This window comes from Giraffa tippelskirchi, chromosome 4, assembly GCF_054371585.1.
Source record: "Giraffa tippelskirchi isolate mGirTip1 chromosome 4, T2T-mGirTip1v1.2.pri, whole genome shotgun sequence".
NCBI classification, from domain to species: Eukaryota; Metazoa; Chordata; class Mammalia; order Artiodactyla; family Giraffidae; genus Giraffa; species Giraffa tippelskirchi.
The window spans coordinates 27,818,067-27,842,792 of NC_137278.1; the positions used below are offsets into that span (position 1 = coordinate 27,818,067).

At 40.1% G+C, this 24,726-nt stretch overlaps 1 protein-coding gene across 1 annotated transcript in view; it reads left to right on the forward strand.

Annotated features, from left to right (window-relative positions):
- The window catches only part of LOC145546554 (uncharacterized), a 590,051-nt gene that overhangs the window by 90,047 nt on the left and 475,278 nt on the right, over positions 1–24,726 (forward strand). The window contains exon 2 of the mRNA XM_081593669.1: positions 14,446–14,662. The gene's annotated coding sequence lies outside the window, so the exon portion shown is untranslated. The remainder of the gene's footprint in view (positions 1–14,445; positions 14,663–24,726) is intronic.

The window sequence follows — 24,726 nt, forward strand, 5'->3', positions numbered from 1 at the left end:
CTCATGAGTTAGTACATGGAGTGAAATTTCTAGGTTGCAGGGCAGATGTTTATTGAAGTTTTTAAGAAACTGCTAAACAGTTTTCCAAGATGGTTTTACTGTTTAAACTCTCACTAGTAATGCATGAGAGTTTCATTTGCTCCACATCTTCACCAATATTTATACTAATTTTCCTCATTCCAGTGAGTGTGTGGTAGTATCTAGTCATTTATATTTTTCTTATTACTAGTCACATTGAGTATCTTTTCATGCATTTGCTTATTCACCATTCATATTTCTTGTTATGTTAAGTTTCTTTCCCATTATTTACCCATTTTTAAACTTTGGGTAGTTTGTCTTTTTGTTCTTAAATTATAGGATCTTTAAAAATATATTCTGGATATCATTTATTGCAGTGATTTGTGGTTTTTGATATTGTCTTTCAAAGATCAGATCTTAGTTTATGAAATCCATTTGATCACTTTTTTATGTCTGAGACTTTGGCATGCTATCTAGGGAATATTTTTTATAGACTTTATTTCTTTAAGAGCAGATTTAAGTTCACAATGAAATTGAGAGGAAGGTACAAAGACTCCTCCTATACCCCTTGTCCCTACACATGTATAAATTCCTCCATTATCAACATCTCCTACCAGAGTGCTGCATGTGTTAAAATTGATGAACCTGCTGTGACACATCAAAATTACCCAAATTCCATAGTTTAGTATAAAATTACCCGTATTCCAATGTTAGGGTTCACCCTTGGTGTTGTACCTTCTATGGGTGTGAATGATACGTCCCCTGTGGGCAATGTGTGTCCCTGTCATTCTACTTTGTGTACATATTAATAGATGCTCTGTATCTACTGGTCTTAGATACAGAGTAGTATCACTGTCTGTGAAGAATCACTGACTACGCCGATACTATGAATATTTTTTTGCTGTTTTCTTCTGTAAGTTTTCCATTTCAAGTTATTTATTGTGTAGGTGTTGAGGGAAGAATCAAGGCTCATATTTTTTCCAACTGAAAATGCAATTTTTCCAGCACCATTTGATGAAATGATTGTCCTTTCAGATTACTGTGGCACCTTTGACAAAATGCAGTTGAACATATATGTGTGAATCTATGTCTGGATTCTGTTTTCTATTTTGTAGATCTATATGTCCCTCTTTATGCCACTTTGACACTGTCTCGATCATGTAATTTTGTGAGGTCTTAATGCAAGGTTGTGTAGTTTTCCAACTTTGTTCTTCTTTTGAAAAATTATTCTGGTTATTCTATGTTCTGTGTATTTTGTTGTGAATTTAAAAATCAGCTTAATTTAAGAATTCTGTTCCCACCCAAAATCTGAGACCAATCTTGTTATATAATTTGTCTTGTATTTGATTATACTGAGAGCAAAAGTTCTGTGCTATCCCCAGAATGAAGGCGTGATGGTTAAATTTTATATGTCAACTTTGCTAGGCTATGGTGCCCAGTTGTTTGGTATAACAAGTTCAGATGTTGCTCTGCAGGTATCAGGTAGATTTGACCAATATCTACAATCAGTTGACCTCAAGTAAAGGAGTTTGCCCTCATAATGCAGGTGAGCTCTATTCAATTAACTGAAGGCTTGAAAAACAAACCCCAAAATTTCCCAAAGAAATTCTGCCTCAAGACTGTAATGTAGAAATCCTATTTGAATTTCTACCCTCCCTGTTCTTCAGATTTAAGACTTCAGAACTGTAACTAATACAAAAGGGTAAAAAATTCTCATTTTTTAGTTATTTACAGCTCAGTAGATTTTCCCTTTGACTTACTATTAAGTGTGGCATAAATCTGAGAATGTGTGGCTAAGTCACTTCAGTTGTTTCTGACTCTGTGTGACCCTATGGACTGTAGCCCGTCAGGCTCCTCTGTTCATGGGATTCTCCAGGCAAGAATACTGGAGTGGGTTGCCATTTCCATCTGAGAGAGGTGGAAGTATAAGCTTTTATAAAGAAGAAAAGTAAGAAAACATAATGGGAACTTCGCAGGAAGGACAGTTTTTCAGTATAGAACACTATGGTTAGAATGACTGAAAATACAGCTTCTTGGCAATCGTCGTTTTACTAAGCATTTCCATATAACTAATCACACCTTCTTTTCATGCATCCTTGTCAACTCTGTGAGAGGCCTTGCTGCTTGGAATTCATGGTTTAGTGAGACTGTGACACAAACAGAAGCATGAAATGAGTGCTATGATATGGCTAACTAAAGATTAAATGTGGGGATACTTAAGAAGCATGGATTATCCTTTATTTAATTAATCACATGAGGGGTGTTACTAGTAGTAGGAGATATTCAAGAGAGGGAGGAGCTGAGAAGATGGTGGGAAGCCTCAGCTTTTTCTCTGACTCCTCAAAGCGTCAGGACTTGTGAATGCCACAGAGCTTTCTGAGGGACGAGCCATGTGTCAGGGGAGCCCTCTGCTTCCTCACTTCTCAAGAATCTTCTTGACTGGATAGTCTTACAGCTCAATGTCCCAAGGGACTTATTCCCCTTGGAGAAATACCCATTGCTTATGTGTGGACACGTAAAACAGCCATGCCTACATACCATATAAATATTTAACATAGCAAAGATGATCTGCCACAACCAGAAATTCTACTGAGAAAAATCTCATGATTAGGAGCTTGACTTCTATATCTTCTCCTGACAGCCATTCCTCATGGGTGAATGCCCAAGCCTTGGGGTCTGTGTCCCTATGTTTTAGTGATGCACTGTGTGCTCTGAGATCCATGCTGTTACATGAATCCTCCTTCATAAGAGAAAGTGAAAACTCAAGCCAGTTGTTGTGTTCCCAAATTTTTGGATCAATTTCAGTTTTGCTTGTCAGTTTTGATGTAAAAATGATATAAAACCTGATATAATGCTGTATATTTGCCTGTATACTACCTTATACTACCCATTACCCCGGTCCTCTTCCTACCTCACGGAAGTTCTGTGTCGGTTTTCATCATCGCTGAATTCTCCTGCAACAAGCATTTTTTGAGTAAATGAATGAATGATTGAATCTATATTTGGTAGTGTTTCTTAACATTTGTATTTTAATTCCATTTGACTCTTGTCTCATGTCTGGAAGCTCTTTGTGGATACTGTTATTCCTTTGCTTGAAAGACTGTATTCTCCTTTATTTATTTATTTTTTTCTGAGATTCAGTTTCACCTATGATCTGACATGATTCTGTATGTTAATTTTTATCTTCCATTACTCCCCAACCAGAAGCCACTTCTCACATATTTGACTATTTTTTTTTTTTTTGCTGCTAGAACTTGGCTTGTCTGTGTCCCTGCTTGTCCTTCCCTAAAACTCAATATGTAGAGCTTAAAGGCTGTGCTATAAAACTTGTCACTTGATCATATTCTCTATTTGCTGTAGATAAAAGTAGACAGTGGAAAGATTATTGGATACTTCATGAGGATGTTAAAGGGGGAAATGTCACAATTCTTTCAGTTCTAGTGCCCAGGACTTACCTCTCCAGTAGGGTTTTTAACTACATAGGGGACACATTTTTATGTGGCAGATTTTCCTAGACTAGAGGTTGCCTGCATTCAACTTGTATTTTAGAGACTTTCTCTTATTTTTCTCAGTTTTGGGTGCTTTTTAGATAGGAGAGGAATAAAAGGATTGCAGGGTGGGTCTCACTTTGAAGCAAACAGAAATGCCAAAAACCCCAATGTTGTTCCCCTAGATTTCGGCAACATTTTCTATAAGCCTCAGTTTTTTAGCAAGACTGAGCCAGCTAATTAGATCATGGTCTAGCTTTTACCTCCTGTAAATCTGCAAGAACTCTGTAGTATTAACTATCATCACTGTTATTATGATCATCTGTACTTGAAAGTGTAGTTCCCATCATGACCGCACTGTGGTAAGGAAACCTATGCACTGTGGGATCACAAATATTTGAATTGTTAGAGGACTTGTCTTCAACCAGGTGTCACATTTTAACAAAGCTGTCATCCAGTAACTTGAAACAAATGTCAATGTAGAATTAATTTGTTTTATAATTAATATTCAATCTTTGGTGTCAAATGAATATAATAATTTAATGATAATAGTAATTAGGCTCTATTGTAATTAACTTTAAAATGAAGAATACACCCAGAGCTGTAGAAAGTAATTTTGGGAGTTGATTTTTGTATTCTCTATAGTAGAAGACTACTGTAAAGATGTCAGCTTTGGCCAAAATAGTCTGTAAATTTAATGCTAATTCATTCTAAATTGCAGATTTAAAAATATTGACAAATGGATTCGTGCTTTCATCTGGAAGAGAAAAAAATAATGGTGATCAGGAAACTGGGAGGAAAGGCCTGGGGGAACTTGCCCTACCAGATATCAAAGTATACTATGAAGTAAATGTAATAGGAATAATGTGGTACTGGAAAAGAAATAGACAGATAAATGAAAGAGAAGAGAACATTCATAAGCAGAGTCTAGTTTATGTTAGAATTTTATATATGATGGAATCAGTACTTCTAATCAATGGAGAAAATCTTGATGATTCAGTCAAATATCTTACAGCAATTGGTCTGTATTAGCAAGAAATTTAAGTCAGGTCTCTATTTCACATTTTACACATAAGATCCAGCAGAATTAAAGATTAAATACATATTTTTAATATAATATGTTATTAAGAGACAATTTCCTTCAAGTCAGTGGAAAAGGTGCCACAGTAAACTACTGAGGAAAAGAACACAAATTTGACTTCATGAAGTTTAGAATTTCTGTATGATATATTGTAACATTCATTCTTTCAGTCAACTAATACTTGCCCTGTAGCTACTACATGCAAAGTACAACTGGGAACACCATAGAGTTAATGATATACAGTGAGTTAATATCTTAAATGTATAAAGAATTCTTACAAATCAATAGAAAGAAGATGAACAACTTGAGAAAAAAATGGAAAAAATACAAATAAACAGAATTTATCACAGTATAAAAAGCCAATAAACAAATGAAAAAATAAAAAGCTTCCTAATCAGAGATGTACTTTAAAAAACAATGAGATATAACTTTTTATTTGTCATATTAACAAAGATTTAAAGGCTTGATAATATCCACTATTGGTAAGGGTACAAACAAGTAAATATCTCAACTTCTCTTGTGAAAATATAAATTACACAACTTTTGGAGGGCAATTTGGCAGTGTGTAATAATGTTTAAAATGTGCATAACTGTATACCCAGCAAATCTATTTCTAGAAATGAATCCTAAAGAAATAACTGCCTAAGAGTGCTGAGACTTATGCAAAAGACTTTCACTTGCAGCAATGCTTATAGTAACTAAAAGTGAAAATTACCTAAGCATCTATCCACAGGAATTGGTTAAATGAATTGTGTTATATCCATACAATTAAATTCTGTGAAACCGTCCCCAAAATAAGTTAATTATTTGTGTTGTTGTTGTTTCAGTTCATTTCAGTTGCTCAGTCGTGTACGACTCTTTGCAATCCCATGGACTGCAGGTCGCCAGGCCTCCCTGCCCATCATCAACTCCCGGAGTTTACCCAAACTCATGTCCATTGAGTCGGTGATGCCATCCAACCATCTCATGCTCTGTCATCCCCTTTTCTTCCTGCCTTCAATCTTTCCCAGCATCAGGGTCTTTTCAAATGAGTCAGCTCTTCGCATCCGGTGGCCAAAGTATTGGAGTTTCAGCTTCAACATCAGTCCTTCCAGTGAACACCCAGGACTGATCTCCTTTAGGATGGACTGGTTGGATCTCCTTGCAGTCCAAGGGATTCTCAAGAGTCTTCTCCAACACCACAGTTCAAAAGCATCAATTCTGCAGCGCTCAGCTTTCTTTACAGTCCAACTCTCACATCCATACATGACCACTGGAAAAACCGTGGCCTTGACTAGATGGACCTAGTCACTAAGTAATGTCTGACTCTTTGTGGCTTCATGGACTGTAGCTTCATAGCCTGCCAGGCTTCTTTGTCCATCAGATTTCCCAGGCAAGAACACTGGAGTGGGTTGCCATTTCCTTCTCTAGGCATCATCCCGACCCAGGGATCAAAGCCACCTCTTCTGCATTGGCAGGTGGGTTCATTACCACTGAACCACTAAGGAAGCCCCACTTATTTGTATAACTACATGTAAGTGAAAGTGAAAGTCACTCAGTCATGTCTGACTCTTTGCGACCCCATGGACTATACAGTCCATGGAATTCTCCAGGCCAGAATACTGGAGTGTGTAGCCATTCCCTTCTCCAGGGGATCTTCCCAACCCAGGGATCGAACCCAGGTCTCCCGCATTGCAGGCAGATTCTTTACCAACTGAGCCACAAGGGAAGCCCAACTACATGTAAACATGCCCATAATATATCGTTATATTAAGAAAGTCAGTTTTGTGGTATGTAGAGAATGTCTCCCTTCATAAAGTATGTATGTGTAGATATTAAAAAAATATATAGATACATAATTATGCTTGAAGTAGCATAAAAGTGTTAAGGATCATTATATCTGAGGTATGAGATTTCTGGGGATTTGTATTCCCTTCTCTAAATGTATCAGTATGTTTTGGATTTATTACAATAAAAAAAACCATTGTTTTCATTGGAAAAGGAGGGATATTCTCACTTGAAGAAATTAAAACATGAGACCATAAAAAATATTTTAAGATCACAACCCTATTCTGTATATATTTACTGTGAGGATTTATAGACTCTTAAAAAAGCAGCTTTTTGTTGTTTTGAGAACTTTGTTTTGTTGGTTCTTAGCAGTCATTTTGGTGAACGTTTCTTTAGGGCCAGATATGGAGAGTCACAATGATGACTAGTTTGTGATGCCTTACCCTAAAGAACATTATGTTCTATAATGTAGTCAGTTTGATTTAGTAAGACGAGCTTTCAGCTGGAGGATGCTGGTCAGTTCCCCAGCAATAGCACCTATGGAGTCCTTCAGTGTATTTGAGGACATCCTAAAGATTCATAATAACAATATTTACAACAGTGGCTCATGGGTTTAGCCTACTGCCTGTCTTTGGCCACCCTGGTTTAGATGCAGGCGCTCCTTCCACAGAGCAAACCAGAGTCAGGAGGCATTTCCCTGAACACACTGATTTCCTAGAGTCTTTGCTTGAGAAATCTGAGATTCTGATTGAATCTTTCCCACGTATGCTTCAGATATATTTTCTCAAACTATAACCTCTCTCTAGATTGCCCTTCACTGCATCTCTTTGCTTATATCTGCACATTCTCCAGTGTCCAATCAAAGTGTGTATTTTGTAATGTCATTATTGACTCCTCACAGAAGTGATATGCTCATTCCATAAGCTCCTGTAGCTTTTTATACCTCTTTTAAGTATAACATTGATTATGCACTGCCTTGTGGTCTCATGATGACTGTATATACTGCATGTTCCCTAAGAGAATGTAAGCTATGTGGTCCCATCATTTAGCAAGCACCGTACTGGAAACATGAACTATGTATTTGTTGAGTAAGTGATGGATGAATGAATATTCAGACAGATTTTTTTTTTCATCTCATTCTGTGGTTGCATTAGTACCTCCTAAGGAGTGTTTTGGAAATTTATAGGAGACACTTGTGGTTATCATAATGATTGGACAGAATCACTGACACTTACTAGACATGAACTAGTAATACTAAGGCTTCCCAGGTGGCACAGTGATAAACATTTCTCCTGCCAATGCAGGAGATGCAAGAGACACGCGTTAGATCCCAGGGTCGGGAAGATTCACTGGAGAAGGAAATGGCAACCTACTCCAATATTCTTGCCTGGAAAATCCCATGGAGAGAGAAGCCTGGTGGTCTCCAGTCCATGGGGTCACAAAAAGTGGGACATGATTGAGTGACTGAGCATGCACATAAAATTTAAGGGCTGTACTTCAATATGTAGTACAATTCTTCATAGTGAGTAATCCTCTGTCTCATGAGTTTTGAATGACCCACCAGATATTCAGGTATGGGGAAACCATGTTCATAATCATTTGGGCCTAAAAGCAAGCTCCATTTTTTATATATAAAAGCAAAGTTTATTTTTGTATCATTTTTCTCTTTACTGAATTCCCCAGGAATGTAGCCACTATGTAAATTGAAAAAAATTGTATTCTTTTTTGTTTGAAATTTTACCAAGTGTTGGTTCACCATTTTGGAAAATCCCATCACTGACTGCAATGCTGCTTATCATGACTGAATTGCCAACATAGTACTCCTGCATAGATGTGTATGTGTAAAGGTTTCATTCATGCAGCCATCTGATTTATGTGTTTTGGGGTGGGCATGCCCAAGCATTCACTTATGAAAATATATGTCATTTTATTATAGATTGCTTTCTGTTTGTTTCTCTTTTATATTACCAATAAGACACTTTATTATTTTAAAATTGTGCATAGGAAAACCATATTGTCTTTGAATTTCATTTCAAGATAGTAAAAGGGGCATTAGTTCTGATAAGTTTGAAAACTTGTCTAGGTTGTCAGTTTTCCTATCTATTAACCATGGAAAACTTGGGTGCTTTGTTGACGTTCCAGATATGTTGTCCAAGTTGTTCTCAATGAAAATAAACTTATGCCGATGGCCTCAGTTAAAAACTGACATTTCAACAGAGCTTGAGGGATATCTTTGAACATTCTTTGGCATTGCCTTTCTTTGGATTGGAATGAAAAGTGACGTTTTCCAGTCCTGTGGCCACTGCTGAGTTTTCTAAATTTACTGGCATATTGAGTGCAGCACTTTCACAGCATCATCTTTTAGGATTTGAAATAGCTCAACTGGAATTCCATCACATCCACTAGCTTTGTTCGTAGTGATGCTTTCTAAGGCCCACATGACTTCGCATTCCAGGATGTCTGGCTCTAGGTGAGTGATCACACCATCATGGTTATCTGGGTCGTGAAAATCTTTTTGGTATAATTCTTCTGTGTATTCTTGCCAGCTCTTCTTAATATCTTCTGTTTCTGTTAGGTTTATACCATTTCTGTCCTTTATTGAGCTCATCTTTGCATGAAATGTTCCCCTGGTATCCTTTAATTTTCTTGAAGAGATCTCTACTCTTTCCCATTCTATTATTTTCCTCTGTTTCTTTGCACTGATCACTGAGGAAGGCTTTCTTATCTCTCCTTGCTATTCTTTGGAACTCTGCATTCAAATGGGTATATCTTTCCTTTCCTCCTTTGCCTTTAGCTTCTCTTCTTTTCTCATTTATTTGTAACGCCTCTTCAGACAACCATTTTGCCTTTTTTATTCCTTTTTCTTGGGTATGGTCTTGATCCCTGCCTCCTGTACAATGTCACAAACCTCTGTCCACAGTTCTTCAGATCTATCAGATCTAATCCCTTGAATCTGTTTGTCACTTACACTGTATAATCGTAGGGGATTTGATTTAGGTCATACCTGAATGATCTAGTGCTTTTCCCTACTTTCTTCAATTTAAGTTTGAATTTGGCAATAAGGAGTTCATGATCTGAGCCACAGTCAGCTCCTGGTCTTATTTTTGCTGACCATATAGAGCTTCTCCATCTTTGGCTGCAAAGAATATAATCAATCTGATTTCAGTATTGACCATCTGGTGATGTCCATGTGTAGAGTCTTCTCGTGTGTTGTTGGAAGAGGATGTTTTCTATGACCAGTGCATTCTTTTGGCAAAACTCTATTAGCCTTTGCCCTGCTTCATTCTGTATTCCAAGGCCAAATTTGCCTGTTACTCCAAGTATCTCTTGATTTCCTGCTTTTGCATTGCAGTCCCCTATAATGAAAAGAGCATCTTTTTGGGATGTTAGTTCTAGAATATCTTGTAGATGTTCACAAAACTGTTCAAATTCAGCTTCTTCAGCATTACTGGTCAGGGTATAGACTTGGATTACCATGATACTGAATGGTTTGCCTTGAAAACGAGCAGAGGTCATTCTGTCATTTTTGAGATTCGTTTCTGAGATTCCATCCAAGCACTGCATTTTGGACTCTTTCGTTGACTGTGAGGGCTACTCCATTTTTTTCTAAGAGATTCTTGCCCACAGTATTAGATATAATGGTCATCTAAGTTAAATTCACCCATTCAAGTCCATTTTAGTTCACTGATTCCTAAAATGTCGATGTTCATTCTTGCCATCTCCTGTTTGACCACTTCCAATTTACCTTGATTCATGGACGTCACATTCCAGATTCCTATGCAGTATTGTTCTTTACAGCTTCGGGCTTTACTTCCATCGCCAGTCACATCCAAAGCAGGGTGTTGTTTTTGCTTTGGCTCCATTCCTTCAGTTTTTCTGGAGTTATTTCTCCACTGTTCTCCAGTAGCATATTGGGCACCTACTGAACTGGGGAGTTCATCTTTTAGTGTCCTATCTTTTTGCCTTTTCATACTGTTCAGGAGGTTCATGAGGCAATGCCAATGAATGTTCAAACTACTGCACAATTGCACTCATCTCACACACTAGCAAAGTAATGCTCAAAATTCTCCAAGCCAAGCTTCAACAGTACATGAACCGTGAACTTCCAGATGTTCAAGCTGGACTTAGAAAAGGCAGAGGAACCAGATATCAAATTGCCAACATCTGTTGGATCATTGAAAAAGCAAGAGAGTTCCAGAAAAACATCTACTTCTGCACTATTGACTATGTCAAAGCCTTTGACTGTGTGGATCACAACAAACTGTGGAAAATCCTTAAAGAGATGGGAATACCAGACCGCTTTACCTGCCTCCTGAGAAATCTGTATGCAGGTCAAGAAGCAATAGTTAGAACTGGACATGGAATAAAAGACTGGTTGCAAATTGGGAAAGGAGTACATCAAGGCTGTATATTGTCACCCTGCTTATTAACTTCTATGCAGAGTACATCATGCAAAATGCTGGGCTGGATGAAGCACAAGCTGGAATCAAGATTGTTGGGAGAAATATCAATAACCTCAGATATGCAGATGACACCACCCTTACGGCAGAAAAGCGAAGAAGAACCAAAGAGCCTCTTGATGAAAGAGAAAGAGGAGAGTAAAAAAGTTAGTTTAAAACTCAACATTCAGATAACTAAGATCACGGCATCTGGTCCCATTACTTCATGGCAAATAGATGGGGAAATATTGGAAACAGTGACAGACTTTATTCTTTGGGCTCCAGGATCACTGAAGATGGTTACTGCATCCATGAAGTTAAAAGATGCTTGCTCCTTGGACCAGATGCCATGATCTTAGTTTTCTGAATGTTGAGTTTTAAGCCAATTTTTTCACTCTCCTCTTTCACTTTCTTCAAGAGGCTTTTAGTTCTTCTTCGCTTTCTGCCATAGTGTGGTATCATCTGCATTATCTGAGGTTATTGATATTTCTCCCAGCAGTCTTGATTCCAGCTTGTGCTTTATCCAGTCCAGCATTTCTCAGGATGTACTCTGGATGTAAGTAAATAAGCAGGGTGACAATATACAGCCTTGAGTACTCCTTTCCCAATTTGGAGCCAGTCTGTTGTTCCATGTCCAGTTCTAATGGTTGCTTCTTGACCTGCATACAGATTTTGCAGGAGGCAGATAAAATGATCTGGTATTTCCATCTCTTTCAAAATTTTCCACAGTTTACTGTGATCCACGCAGTCTAAGGCTTGGATGTAGTCAATAAAGCAGAAGTAGATGTTTTTCTGGAACTCTCTTGCTTTTTTGATGATCCAGCGGATGTTGGCAATTTGACCTCTGGTTCCTCTGCCTTTTCTAAGTCCAGCTTGAACATCTGGAAGTTCATTGTTCACCTACTGTTGAAGCCTGGCTTAGAGAATTTTGAGCATTACTTTGCTAGTGTGTGAGATAAGTGCAATTGTGTGGAAGTTTAAGCATTGTTTGACATTGCCTTTTTAGGAATTGGAATGAAAACTGACGTTTTCCAGTCTTGTGGCCACTGCTGAGTTTTCCAAATATGCTGGCATATTGAGTGCAGCACTTTCACAGCATCATCTGTTAGGATTTGAAATAGCTCAATTGCAATTCCATCACCTCCACTAGCTTTGTTCATAGTGATGCTTCCTAAGGCCCACGTGACTTTGCGTTCCAGGATGTCTGGCTCTAGGTGAGTTTTCACACCATCGTGGTTATCTGGGTCATGATATCTTTTTTCGTATAGTTCTTCTGTGTATTCTTGCCACCTCTTCTTTATATCCTCTGCTTCTGTTGGGTCCATACCATTTCTGTTCTTTTTTTGTGTCCATCTTTGCATGAAATGTTCCCTTGGTATCTCTAGTTTTCTTGAAGAGATCTCTACTCTTTCCCATTCTATTGTTTTCCTCTACTTTTTTGCACTGATCACTGAGGAAGGCTTCCTTATCTCTCCTTGGTATTCTTTGGAACTCTGCATTCAAATGAGTATGTCTTTCCGTTTCTCCTTTGGCTTTCACTTCTCTTCTTTTGATGCTTCCCTGGTGGCTCAGAGGGTTAAGCATCTGCCTGCAATACCAGAGGCCTGGGTTCAGTCCTTGGGTCAGGAAGATCCCATGGAGAAGGAAATGGCAACCCATTCCAATATTCTTGCCTGGAGAATCCCATGGATGGAGGAGCTTTGTAGGCTATGGTCCTTGGGGTTGCAAAGAGTCAGACAGTACTGAGTAGCTTCCTTCACTTTCACTTTCTGTTCTTTTCATAGCTATTTGTAAGTAAGTTCAGTTCAGATCAGTCGCTCAGTCGTGTCCGACTCTTTGAGACCCCATGAACCACAGCATGCCAGGCCTCCCTGTCCATCATCAACTCCTGTAGTTTACCCAAACTCATGTCCTTTGAGTTGGTAATGCCATCCATCCATCTCATCCTCTGTCGTCCCCTTCTCCTCCTGCCCTCAATCTTTCCTAGCATCAGGGTCTTTTCAAACGAGTCAGCTTTTCACATCAGGTGGCCAAAGTATTGGAGTTTCATCTTCAACATCAGTCCTTCCAATGAACACCCAGGACTGATCTCCTTTAGGATGGACTCATTGGAGCTCCTTGCAGTCCAAGGGACTCTCAAGAGTCTTCTCCAACACCACAGTTCAAAACCATCAATTCTTAGGCACTCAGCTTTCTTCACAGTCCAACTCTCACATCCATACATGACTACTGGAAAAACCGTAGCCTTGACTAGACGGACCTTTGTTGACAAAGTAATGTCTCTGCATTTTAATATGCTGTCTAGATTGGTCATAACTTTCTTTCCAAGGAGTAAGGGTCTTTTAATTTCAAATCTGCAATCACTATCTGTAGTGATTATGGAGCCCCCCAAAATAAAGTCAGCTACTGTTGCCACTGTTTCCACATCTATTTCCCATGAGGTGATGGGACCAGATGCCATGATCTTAGTTTTCTGAATGTTGAGCTTTAAGCCAACTTCTTCACTCTCCTCTTTCACTTTCATCAAGAGGCTCTTTAGTTCCTCTTCACTTTCTGCCATAAGGGTGGTATCATCTGCATATCTGAGGTTATTGATATTTCTCCCGGCAATCTTGATTCCAGCTTGTGTTTCTTCCAGCCCAGCGTTTCCCATGATGTACTCTGCATATAAGTTAAATAAACAGGGTGACAATATACAACCTTGACGTACTCCTTTTCCTATTTGGAACCAGTCTATTGTTCCATGTCCAGTTCTAACTGTTGCTTCCTGACCTGCATACAGGTTTCTCAAGAGACAGGTCAGATAGTTTGGTATTCCCATCTCTTTCAGAATTTTCCACAGTTTATTGTGATCCACACAGGCTAAGGCTTTGGCGTAGAGAATAAATCAGAAATAGATGTTTTTCTGGAACTCTCTTGCTTTTGTGATGATCCAGCAGATTTTGACAATTTGATCTCTGGTTCCTCTGCCTTTTCTGAAACCAGCTTGAACATCTGGAAGTTCATGGTTCACGTATTGCTGAAGCCTGGCTTGGAGAATTTTGAGCATTACTTTACTAGCGTGTGAGATGAGTGCAATTATGCGGTAGTTTGAGCATTCTTTGGCATTGCCTTTCTTTGGGATTGGAATGAAAACTGATCTTTTCAAGTCCTGGGCCACTGCTGAGTTTTCCAAATTTGTTGACATATTGAGTGTAGCACTTTCACAGCATCATCTTTTAGGATTTGAAATAGCTCAACTGGAATTCCATCACCTCCACTAACTTTGTTCATAGCGATGCTTCCTAAGGCTCACTTGACTTCACTTTCCAGGATGTCTGGCTCTAGGTAAGTGATCACACCGTCGTGATTATCTGGGTCATGAAGATCTTTTTTTTGTACAGTTCTTCTGTGTATTCTTGCCACCTCTTCTTAATATCTTCTGCTTCTGTTAGGGCAATACCATTTCTGCCCTTTATTGTGCCCATCTTTGCATGAAATGTTCCCTTGGTATCTCTAATTTTCTTGAAGAGATCTCTAGTCTTTCCCATTCTATTGTTTTCCTCTGTTTCATTGAGTTGATCACTTAGGAAGGCTTTCTTATCTCTCCTTGCTATTCTTTGGAACTGTGCACTCAAGTAGGTATATCTTTCCTTTTTCCCTTTCATTGCAGGAGTGGTGGCTGCGAGGAATTACCCCACATCCAAGGTCAGGAGTGGTGGCCAAGAGGAGCTATCCCACGTCCAACGTCAGGAGCAGCGGCCGTGAGGAGCTACCCCACATCCAAACTCAGTAGCGACAGTTATGAGGAGATACCCTACATTCAAGTTAAGAAGGAGCAGTGGCTGCATTATGTTCGAGCAGCCGTGAAGAGATACCCCATGTCGAAGGTAAGAGAAACCCAAGTAAGATGGTAGGCGCTGAGAGAGGGCATCCGAGGGCAGACAGACTGAAATCACAATCACAGACAATTAGCCAATCTGATCACATGGACTACAGCCTTGTCTAACTCAGTGAAACTAAGCCATGCCATGTAGGGCCACCCATGACGGACGGGTCATGGTGGAGAGGTCTGACAGAATGTGGTCCACTGGAGAAGGGAGTGGCAAACCACTTCAGTATTCTTGCTTTGAGAACCCCATGAACAGTATGAAAAGGCAAAAAGATAGGACATTGAAAGATGGACTCCCCAGGTCAGTAGGTGCCCAATATGCTACTGGAGATCAGTGGAGAAATAACTCCTGAAAGAATGAAGGGATGGAGCCAAAGCAAAACAACACCCAGTTGTGGATGTGACTGGTGATAGAAGCAAGATCCGATGCTGTAAAGAGCAATATTGCATAGGAACCTGGAATATTAGGTCCATGAATCAAGGCAAGTTGGAAGTGGTCAAACAGGAGATGGCAAGAGTGAACATCGACATTCTAGGAATCAGCAAACTAAGATGGACTGGAATGGGTGAATTTAACTCAGATGACCATTATATCTACTACTGTGGGCAGGAATCCCTTAGAAGAAATGGAATAGCCATCATGGTCAACAAAAGAGTCCGAAATGGAGTACTTGGATGCAATCTCAAAAACGACAGAATGATCTCGGTTCTTTTCCAAGGCAAACCATTCAATATCATGGTAATCCAAGTGTATGCCCTGACCAGTAATGCTGAAGAAGCTGAAGTTGAATGGTTTTATGAAGACCTTCAAGACCTTTTAGAACACCCAAAAAAGATGTCCTTTTCATTATAGGGGACTGGAATGCAGAAGTAGGAAGTCAAGAAACACCTTGAGTAACAGGCAAATTGGCCTTGAAATACAGAATGAAGCATGGCAAAGGCTAATAGAGTTTTGCTAAGAGAATGCACTGATCTTTGCAAACACCCCCTTCCATCAACACAAGAGTAGACTCTACACATGGACATCACCAGATGGTCAATACTGAAATCAGATTGATTATATTCTTTGCAGCCAAAGATGGAGAAGCTCTATACAGTCAGCAAAAACAAGACTGGAAGCTGACTGTGGCTCAGATCATGAACCCCTTATTGCCAAATTCAGACTTAAATTGAAGAAAGTGGGGAAAACCACTAGACCATTCAGGTATGACCTAAATCAAATCCCTTATGATTATACAGTGGAAGTGAGAAATAGATTTAAGGGACTAGATCTGATAGACAGAGTGCCTGATGAACTATGGATGGAGGTTCGTGACATTGTACAGGAGACAGGAAGCAAGACCATCCCCAAGAAAAAGAAATGCAAAAAATCAAAATGGCTGTCTGAGGAGGCCTTACAAATAGCTGTGAAAAGAAGACAATCGAAAAGCAAAGGAGAAAAGGAAAGATATATCCATTTGAATGCAGAGTTCCAAAGAATAGCAAGGAGAGATAAAAAAGCCTTCCATTTATAAGTAAATAGCTCAGAGAATCTTTAATCCAATTTTCTGTTGATGGGGCAGGGCAGTGTTCCCTCCCTGTTGTTGACCAGAGTCCAATCTGTGTTGGAGGTAATGAAAATAATGGTGAGCTCCTTCAAAAGGTCTTGTGCAAAGGACTTCAAAAGGATTATAAAGAAAGTGGCGCAGCAAAGAATTGATGCTTTTGAACTGTGGTGTTGGAGAAGACTCTTGCGAGGCCCTTGAACTGCAAAGAGATCAAACCAGTCAATCCTAAAGGAAATCAGTCCTGAATATTCTTTGGAAAGACTGATGTTGAAGCTGAAACTCTAATACTTTGGCCAGCTGATGTGAAGAACTGACTCATTGGAAAAGACACTGGTGCTGGGACAGATTGAAGGCAGGAGGAGAAGGGGACAACAGAGGATGTGATGGTTGGATGACATCACCGAGTCAATGGACATTAGTTTGAGTAAGCTCTGGGAGTTGGTGATGGACAGGGAAGCCTGGCATCTTGCAGTCCTTGGGGTTGCAAAGAGTTGGACATGACTGAGTGACAGAACTGAACTGAGTGATATCTGGGGAGTTGTTTGCAATATAATCATTGGAAGTTACAGGATAGGGTGAAATTCTCAGAAGTGTTTAGATGACCAAATATTCTTATTCAAGGTTAACCCAGCTGTTAAGCCCTCGGTACTCTTATTTTCAGGGCCTCTATGATGATTCCAGCAGCACTGTTAAGTTTGTCATCTTTTTGGACAGTGATTCTCACATTTAGTCTGCATCAGAATCAATGAAAATCCTGATTAAAATATAGATTATTGAGCCCTGTTTCCAAAGTTGGTAGTTTAGTCGGTCTGAGGTGGAGCTTGAGTTTTTCAATTTTAACAAGTCCTCAGGTGCTGCTGCTGCTGCTGTCCCTAAGCCCATACACTGAGAACCACTTGGGGGATGCTAGAAATTAATAGGTGTTTGTTTGCTCCTGCCTTGTTTCAATATGGACTTAAAGCAGCTAACGTATTTTTAAAGGAGGAGAAAAAAGAAGAAAAACACGGAACCAGAAATGAATCATACCAAAATGCAAATTTAACGATCTCATACATTTGCCAAGGAGTTGGGGAGTGTAGAAATATACTGCAAAGTTTTTTGAAAGTCTCTACTGCTAGAAACACTGCATGTTTTTAAAATAGAAATCATCTAAAGCACCTGGAAAATAAACACTACACTATTCAGAGCTTCTGTTTGGGACAGAGTTTCCATGGCCAGCCTGTGGATGGGAAGTCTGATACTTCATTATAGTATAGTTTAAGAAGATAGATACGTAGAGGCTGCTGCACACACACACACACACAAGCACACCCATATGGGATGGATTGAGTAACAGATCCACCATGTGCTTCAATTCAGGCAGTTGTGTTATAGCCACTTAATTTTAAGTAAATGAGTAATTAGAAGCTCTTAGATAATTTCTGCTTGTCCCATCAATGTGGTTCATTTTTCATGTGCACATGCTACTGCTGCTAAGTCACTTCAGTCGTGTCCGACTCTGTGCGACCCCACAGACGGCAGCCCACCAGGCTCTCCCGTCCCTGGGATTCTCCAGGCAAGAACACCGGAGTGGGTTGCCATTTCCTTCTCCAATGCATGAAAGTGAAAAGTGAAAGTGAAGTCGCTTAGTCGTGTCTGACCCTTAGCGAACCCATGGACTGCAGCCTACCAGGCTCCTCTGTCCATAGGATTTTCCAGGCAAGAGTACTGGAGTGGGTTGCCAAACTGGAAAAAACAACAGCAACAGCAACTGAGTGTTAAGTGGAGAAAACTGCCAGTTTAAACTTTCTTCCCAAAAGGACAGAGCAGAATTCCATTTTATTTATTCTTCTTTATAAAAATCAGGTGTAATAGTCACAATGAATCCTTTGCAGGCAACCAAGCTGTTCTTTGTTTCTGATTGTCTCCTACAGCGTTTATCTTAATGGTCTTCCATGTGTATAATTTCCTGGAAAATTTAGTACTTAATATTCTGATGGTTTCCAGTACATGTTTTGTCTCCCCACTGAGACAGTAAGTGATTCAAGGGCAAAATCTATGCCTTACACCATTTCTTTATCTTGCAGTGCTGAGCCCACATGAAGTGCTAAGTAGCTAGAGCAGTTGTTCTTCATGAGGGGTAGAGGTAGGAGGACACACAGGAGTCACACAGGGATCTTTTAAAAATATGCATACTGCAGAAAGTCCTATGTAAGGCACTAGATATAATGATTTTTATTCATATTATTTATATTTCCAATGGTAATTTCAACCTACTTTTCTAGTACCTAAAATATGAGAACTTAGCAAATGATAAAGTCAGCAGTACAAAACCAGTGGGTAAGTAATGGTTTATTTTGTAGCGAGTAATAGGAATACTGGTTCACTTATTTGGAAGGGGAAAAAAGATGAACTCTTTAAATCATATCAAATTACTACTTAGTTTATTTAACTGAATATGCTACTATATGCCAAGCACTTCTTTAGATCTCGAGGAGAAAGGAGAGAGCAAAAGAGACCTGAGCTGCTGTTCTTATGAAGCTTTCATCCTGATGGGGTTCTGTGGACAATTAACATGCACACATACATATATGTTTATTTACTTACAAATATATATTCTATTTCAGTTTTCCCTAGACAAAGGGCTATAAAGAAAATGGAAGCAGGCTAAGAGAATAGGGGGAGATGTTCTTTTAGATAAGGGAGGCCTGAGAAGGTGACAACTGGACTGAAGTTTTAACAAAAGGAAGAAGTGGGACATAGAACATTCTGGGAAAATCATTCTGGGAGGAGGAAAGGTGACCATAAAGGTCCTCAAGCATAAAGGAACTTTCTTGGCTCCTTGAAGAGCTACACAAAGGACAATGGGATGGAGTGGAATGAGTGAGTGGGAGTGCTTTAGGAGAGTAGGGGAAGTCTTTGTGTATCTTTGTAAGTCAAAGTATGTCTTTGACCTTAATGTCTGAGAGTGAGAACTGGAGAGTGAACTGGGAAAAGGTGAGACACTAACAAAATCTGGGAGTGGAGACATAAGGTTTTTCTAAATGTGAGTGGCATATTTATCCTATTATGGGAAGACCACTGGACTCTGGTCAGCAGATTTCAATCCCCATGCCTCAGAGTTTAAGCCAAGTGATGTGGCTAATGGCATTGGGCAGGATGTGGTGAGTGCCACGAAGCTTAAGGAGATCTTGGTGACTGCCTTTGGATTGTTATGACAAATTGCCACAGACTGGGTGACTTGTAAACAACAAAAATTTCTCACAATTCTGTAAGCTAGAAATCCAAGAAAAGGGTGCTACCGGAGTTTTATAAGAGCCCTTTTTGGGGTCACAGGCTTCTCATTGTATCTAACTTGGGGGAAGGGGGCTAGGGAGCCCTATGGCACCTCTCATAATGCTAATTTCATTTATGAGGGCTCTACTCTCATGACCTAATCACCTCCCAAAGGTCTCACCTACTGTTTTCATCACCTTAAGGGACTAGGGTTTTTACATATGAATTTGGAGAGACCTAAACATTCAGGTCATGGCAGTGTCCAGAGATGTGAGTTCAATCCCTGGGTCAGGAAGATTCCCTGGAGGAGGGCAGAGTAACCCACTCCAGTATTCTTGCCTGGAGAATCCCATGGACAGAGGAGCCTGGAGGACTATAATCTATAGGGTCACAAGGAGTTGGACACGACTGAAGCAACTTAGCACACAGCGTCCAGAATAGAGAAGAAATTAACATGTCTTCACAGAGGGCAGTGTGTGAGCTGAACATGTCTTGAGAAAACCCCTGTGGATGCAGCAGAGGTTGCCTCCTTTGTGGATCACAGTATTACAGCCCAGAATTCTCCTTGGATGGAAGGAGTATGGGTCATCTTCACATCAGTGAAAGTTCCACTGGGGAAGGTTTTGGAAGGTTCTCCCTCACCCCTTTTATTTCTACCTCTATCCTGTCTGGGAACAGTTTCTTTCAGTACAATCAAACATAAAAATTAAGCTTGGATTGGCATCCTATTAAAGCAAGATTTTAAAGTCTTGAAAGACCTAAGCCTGGCAAGAGCTATAGATCTATGTGTAGCCTTCTAAGAATTGGCTTATTTGATTGTAGGGTCTAGCAAGGCTGAAATTTGTGGGGCAGGTTGGTGGGCTGCAAATTCAGATAAAAGTTGATGTTGTAGATCTTGAATCCTAGTTCCACAGGGCAGCAGGCTGGAACTCAGGCAGGGTTTCTGTGTTGCAGTCCTCTTTTTAAAAAATTCTCCCCCGACTCCCTTTTTCTCTCATCTATATTTATTTTTACAGCTCACTGAGGTATCACTGACAAATTGTGTATATTTAAAATGTACAATCTTATGATTTAACATATGTATACATTGTGAAATACCATAATCAACCCGTCCATCACCTCAATGGATACCTTTTTCTTTTTTTTCCTTTTTCTGTGATGAGAATGATTAGTATCTACTTTCTCAGTAAATTTTAAGTAATTTTAACTCAGTCTCTGTTGCAGTCCTGGGTAGAATTCCTTCTATTCCACGGAAACTCAGTTTTTGTTCTTAAGGCCTTCCGTGCTTAGATGAGGCCAATCCACATTGTAAAGGGTACAATGATTTATTTACTCAGAGTCTACTGATTTACTTAGTTATTAGTTTTATCAATTTAATTATTCATTATTATTTAGTCATTTACTTCTGATTTACACATTTACTTATTTAATGATTTTCTTATGGTCTTAATTTTTTTTTAAAATGTCTTTATAGAGACATCTGGACTTCTGTTTAACCAAACAACTGGGCACCATAGCCTAGCCGAGTTGACATATAAGGTTAACCATCACAGGGTGCTCACTAAACTGCCTTATATACTAGGATGAACCAGGTCTTCCTTGTGTTTAGAGATTGTTCTTTGCATATGCAGTGTATGAAAGTTCAGATCAATTCTAGAGTTAGCCTTCTGGGTTTGAATCATAACCTCTACCACTTACCAGTTCTCTAAACTTCGGGTAATCAATCTATTTGTGCTTTAGCTTCCCTGTCTACAAAATATGAACATAATGTAACCCATCTTCTAAGGCTATTAGAAGAACTGAATGAATGAATGCAGATAAAGGGCCTAAACAATGTCATATGTAAGTGCTAGGTAAATATTAGCTATACTTATGAACATAAATAACATTATTAGATGGTTTGGGGGATGGGCATTGGGGGCTTAGGAGATTGGCAAGACAAGTCAGTAGAAGGAACTGCTATAACCTGGGATAGACCCTCTAACACGGCCAGGGCTAAGGAGGGACAGAGTCAGTAAAGGTGTGCAATGTGTTATGGCTTGTAGATTTTAGGAGAACTTAAGTTTTAAGTTTTCTTCTTCAATATTGTAATTTATTATGACATCCTCAAGTGTTTGGGAAAGTTGGTTAAGTACAACCGTCTAGTGTCAGTCATGGTTTGCAGTTGCCTTGGGGACAAGCAGCAACCTTGTGTTTACGTTCCCAGAGAATTGTATGGTAGAGAAACTAAACAGGGACTCCAGTGATTTTATTTGAATTCTGAAGGAAAGAATGACTTCAGAATTGGAATGCTTGGGGGCATTTCAGTAATACACACACATGCCATTGCTTTTTAGCTGGTATCTTGTGCACCAGCCATGCTCACTGCTCACTGTCTGCCATTCTGTCTCTTGGCTTTTGTGTTTGTGAAAGCAATGCCTTTGCATATTTTGGAGGATAGTTTGTACTTTGCTTAGAACATAGACAGGGATAATTAAAAAACAAAGAGGGGGAATTGTTGAAATCGAGTGTTTGGGATACTGTCTTGTAGCTCTGGTCAGGCTTATGTTGGTAAAGAGGGTGGTTCTCAAAAGTGACCTTGGACACATGGTGATGAGGCTGTGGAGCCAAGCAGATAAAACTGATTGCTTCCCTTAACTGTCCCTCCCCCCCGAACTCCCTTCCCAAACACGTGAATTCGAAGCTCAACCTCAGAACTAGAAAAGGCCAATTTGAGATTGGTCAGACTTGAGCACCTTACAAACAGCTATCACAAGCCAAGTCACTGGTGCCCGGCAAGGAAATTAGCATTTATCGCATTTCAGTAAAAATGATGTGGCCCAGTTAAATTAGATTTCCTTTCATTTACAATAGACTTAAAATCCTATTTAGCTATAATCCAGCCATTGTAAAATTGGTTACAAGGATCCTAATTTTCTGAGATATTGAAGCCTCCCATTCTATCAGAGCATCTTGATTTTATCCATTTTCATCCATCGTTAAATTTCTTATGGCTGAGAATGCCAGAGGCGACCTACCTTTCCAATCCGCTGCTGCATTCAGCAGTAACTGGATTGAGATCAGAAACATTTATTTTATTCAATGCCTTATCTGCTCTTTTCCACTATTTTAAACACTACGGAGGGTCAGACTGAAAATCCTTCTCTGATTCTAACTGTAATCAAGCGGGAAATGGTTTTATTTTATTTTAAACTAATATCAAGCCTAAGAAGACAGCATCATTTTATACAATGGGATTGAATGGCCCATTGTGCCATTGCTGAAATTGTACAGGTTGCATATCTTACCACAAAATCCATGCTTTTATGTGGTGTTTCAACTTAAAATTCTCTGAGCCTCCTCTTTGCTTAAACTGATGTCTCTCTCATTTGGGAGCCAGCTCAGGCTTCATCACCTTTAGGAACTTGTAGTCACAGTGACCTCACTCCTTCATATGAACTCCTGCTGCTCTGAAGGCCTGTGTTACCCATACAGCCTATTTGTCCACAGTATGGTGTCCTCAGCTGCTTCTGTGTGAGTCCTGACACCCCATCCAAATAGGTACTCTGTGAAGGCTGGGACTGTTGCTCAAGGGCTCCATCTGCTTTGTTCAGTTGACAGAGAACACCTGCTGATGAACCAATTCCAAAAAGAGGAAGCTTTGTGTGTGTATGCAAGGGTAGGTCCTTTTCTGGGTTCCTGACATTGGGACCCTTAGAATGTTAGTTAGATAATATTATGAGGAATTACTTTCCCTCCAGTTCCCTCTAGGCCTTTGTGCCTTCCAGGGAGAAGTCAGTGAGCTTTTCTGACTCAGAAGCTTGTGCACAGAAGCTTGAGTTACCCTGAGATCTGGGAGGTAGAGTTGGAGTGGGGGAGTGGGGGCCACTGTACCTTATGGTTCATGCGAGCTCACTGGTCTCCCAGGCACTGCAGCTTCCTTTCCTGGAGAGCAGGCATTGATTCTGTCACCAATACTCACCATTACTTCTCCCTGCCCTCTGTACATCGTGGACACTGTGGCCTTGCCCAGGAGTCACCAGCAAAGAGATGGAAAGGGTAGAATTAGAATATTGCTAGGGACCTTGTGTCCCTTTGACTCAGAGCAGGAGAAAATATTTGTGACCTTGACCTTGGTACTCAGCATTCTCAGGTGATCTGGAGAGCTGGTGGGTGTGAAACTACGACACCACCACCAGCTGCACACCCGTGGGTCCTCCTCTGTTGGAGGTGCTGGGGTTTGGGGCACAGACACTTCTTCAGTCTGGCCTCGGCATTTGAGTTGCTGAAGCCTCCATCTGGGAGGACTAGATCTGAGCCCAGTGCCAGGCTACATAGCTTCTGAGTTCCAAAATTCATAGAAGAGGAAATCTCTGAGGCTCACATAGCAGGGTAAGGAGACATGTAGGAACATCAGAGAAAGTGGAACTCTATGTATTTATTATTCAATAAACCTAATGAACTCCCATCAGCCAGAATGTACAAAGTTAAAAATGTTCTTTTCTTGAGGGGCAGGGAGCAAAGGGCAATAACAGTATGGTGTGATGTGAGCTGTGCTGTGGAGAGCCTGAGCTGTGGGAGCCCCAGGCAGGGACACTTCACCAGCCAAGGTTTTCTGGAGCTGAAGAAGTTCCAGAAAGATGGCGTGAAAAAGACCGCCAGAATGCCTTTTTCAAACTTATTAAGAAGAATATCAGCCAGAATGCTGACAGAAAGAACTATTCACTGTTCCAGAAAGTTTGGGTCAAGTGTTCTTGTCTCTTGTTTTCCAAAGTCAAATAACCTATTATGATGACTCTGTGAAGAAGGAATCTTTGGGGGCTCTTTCTGGCCTAAATCACATGTTATTACAGAAAATACACCAAAGGAGTTACAAAGGAGCCTCAGCTTCCCCCAGCATCTTCCTCAGTTACATGGGTACTGGGCAGCTGTGGTTGCAGCCCTTTGTCAAGGAGAACCCCTCCTGGCTGGGCTCACAGTTCCCTTTCTTCCTCTTACACATGTCTGTCTTCCTAGATGGTAGCAGAATATGGAATGAGCTCAGATGAGAGAACCATTGTCTGGATACAGACCTGACATGGTGTGGGATCTGGCTTGCCTTTTTGTTTTCCTTGTCTGCTGAGGAAGGTTGTCAACCAGAAGGTTGTCTACTGAGGATCTTCTGGGTCCTCCTTCTCAGGAAGATTTGTCATCTTACCTTCATCAACAACCAGCCCCCTTCCCCAGCATTGGCTAAAAATGTGGTGTCGCAAGACTAACATCAGAGGACAGAGAGAGTGTC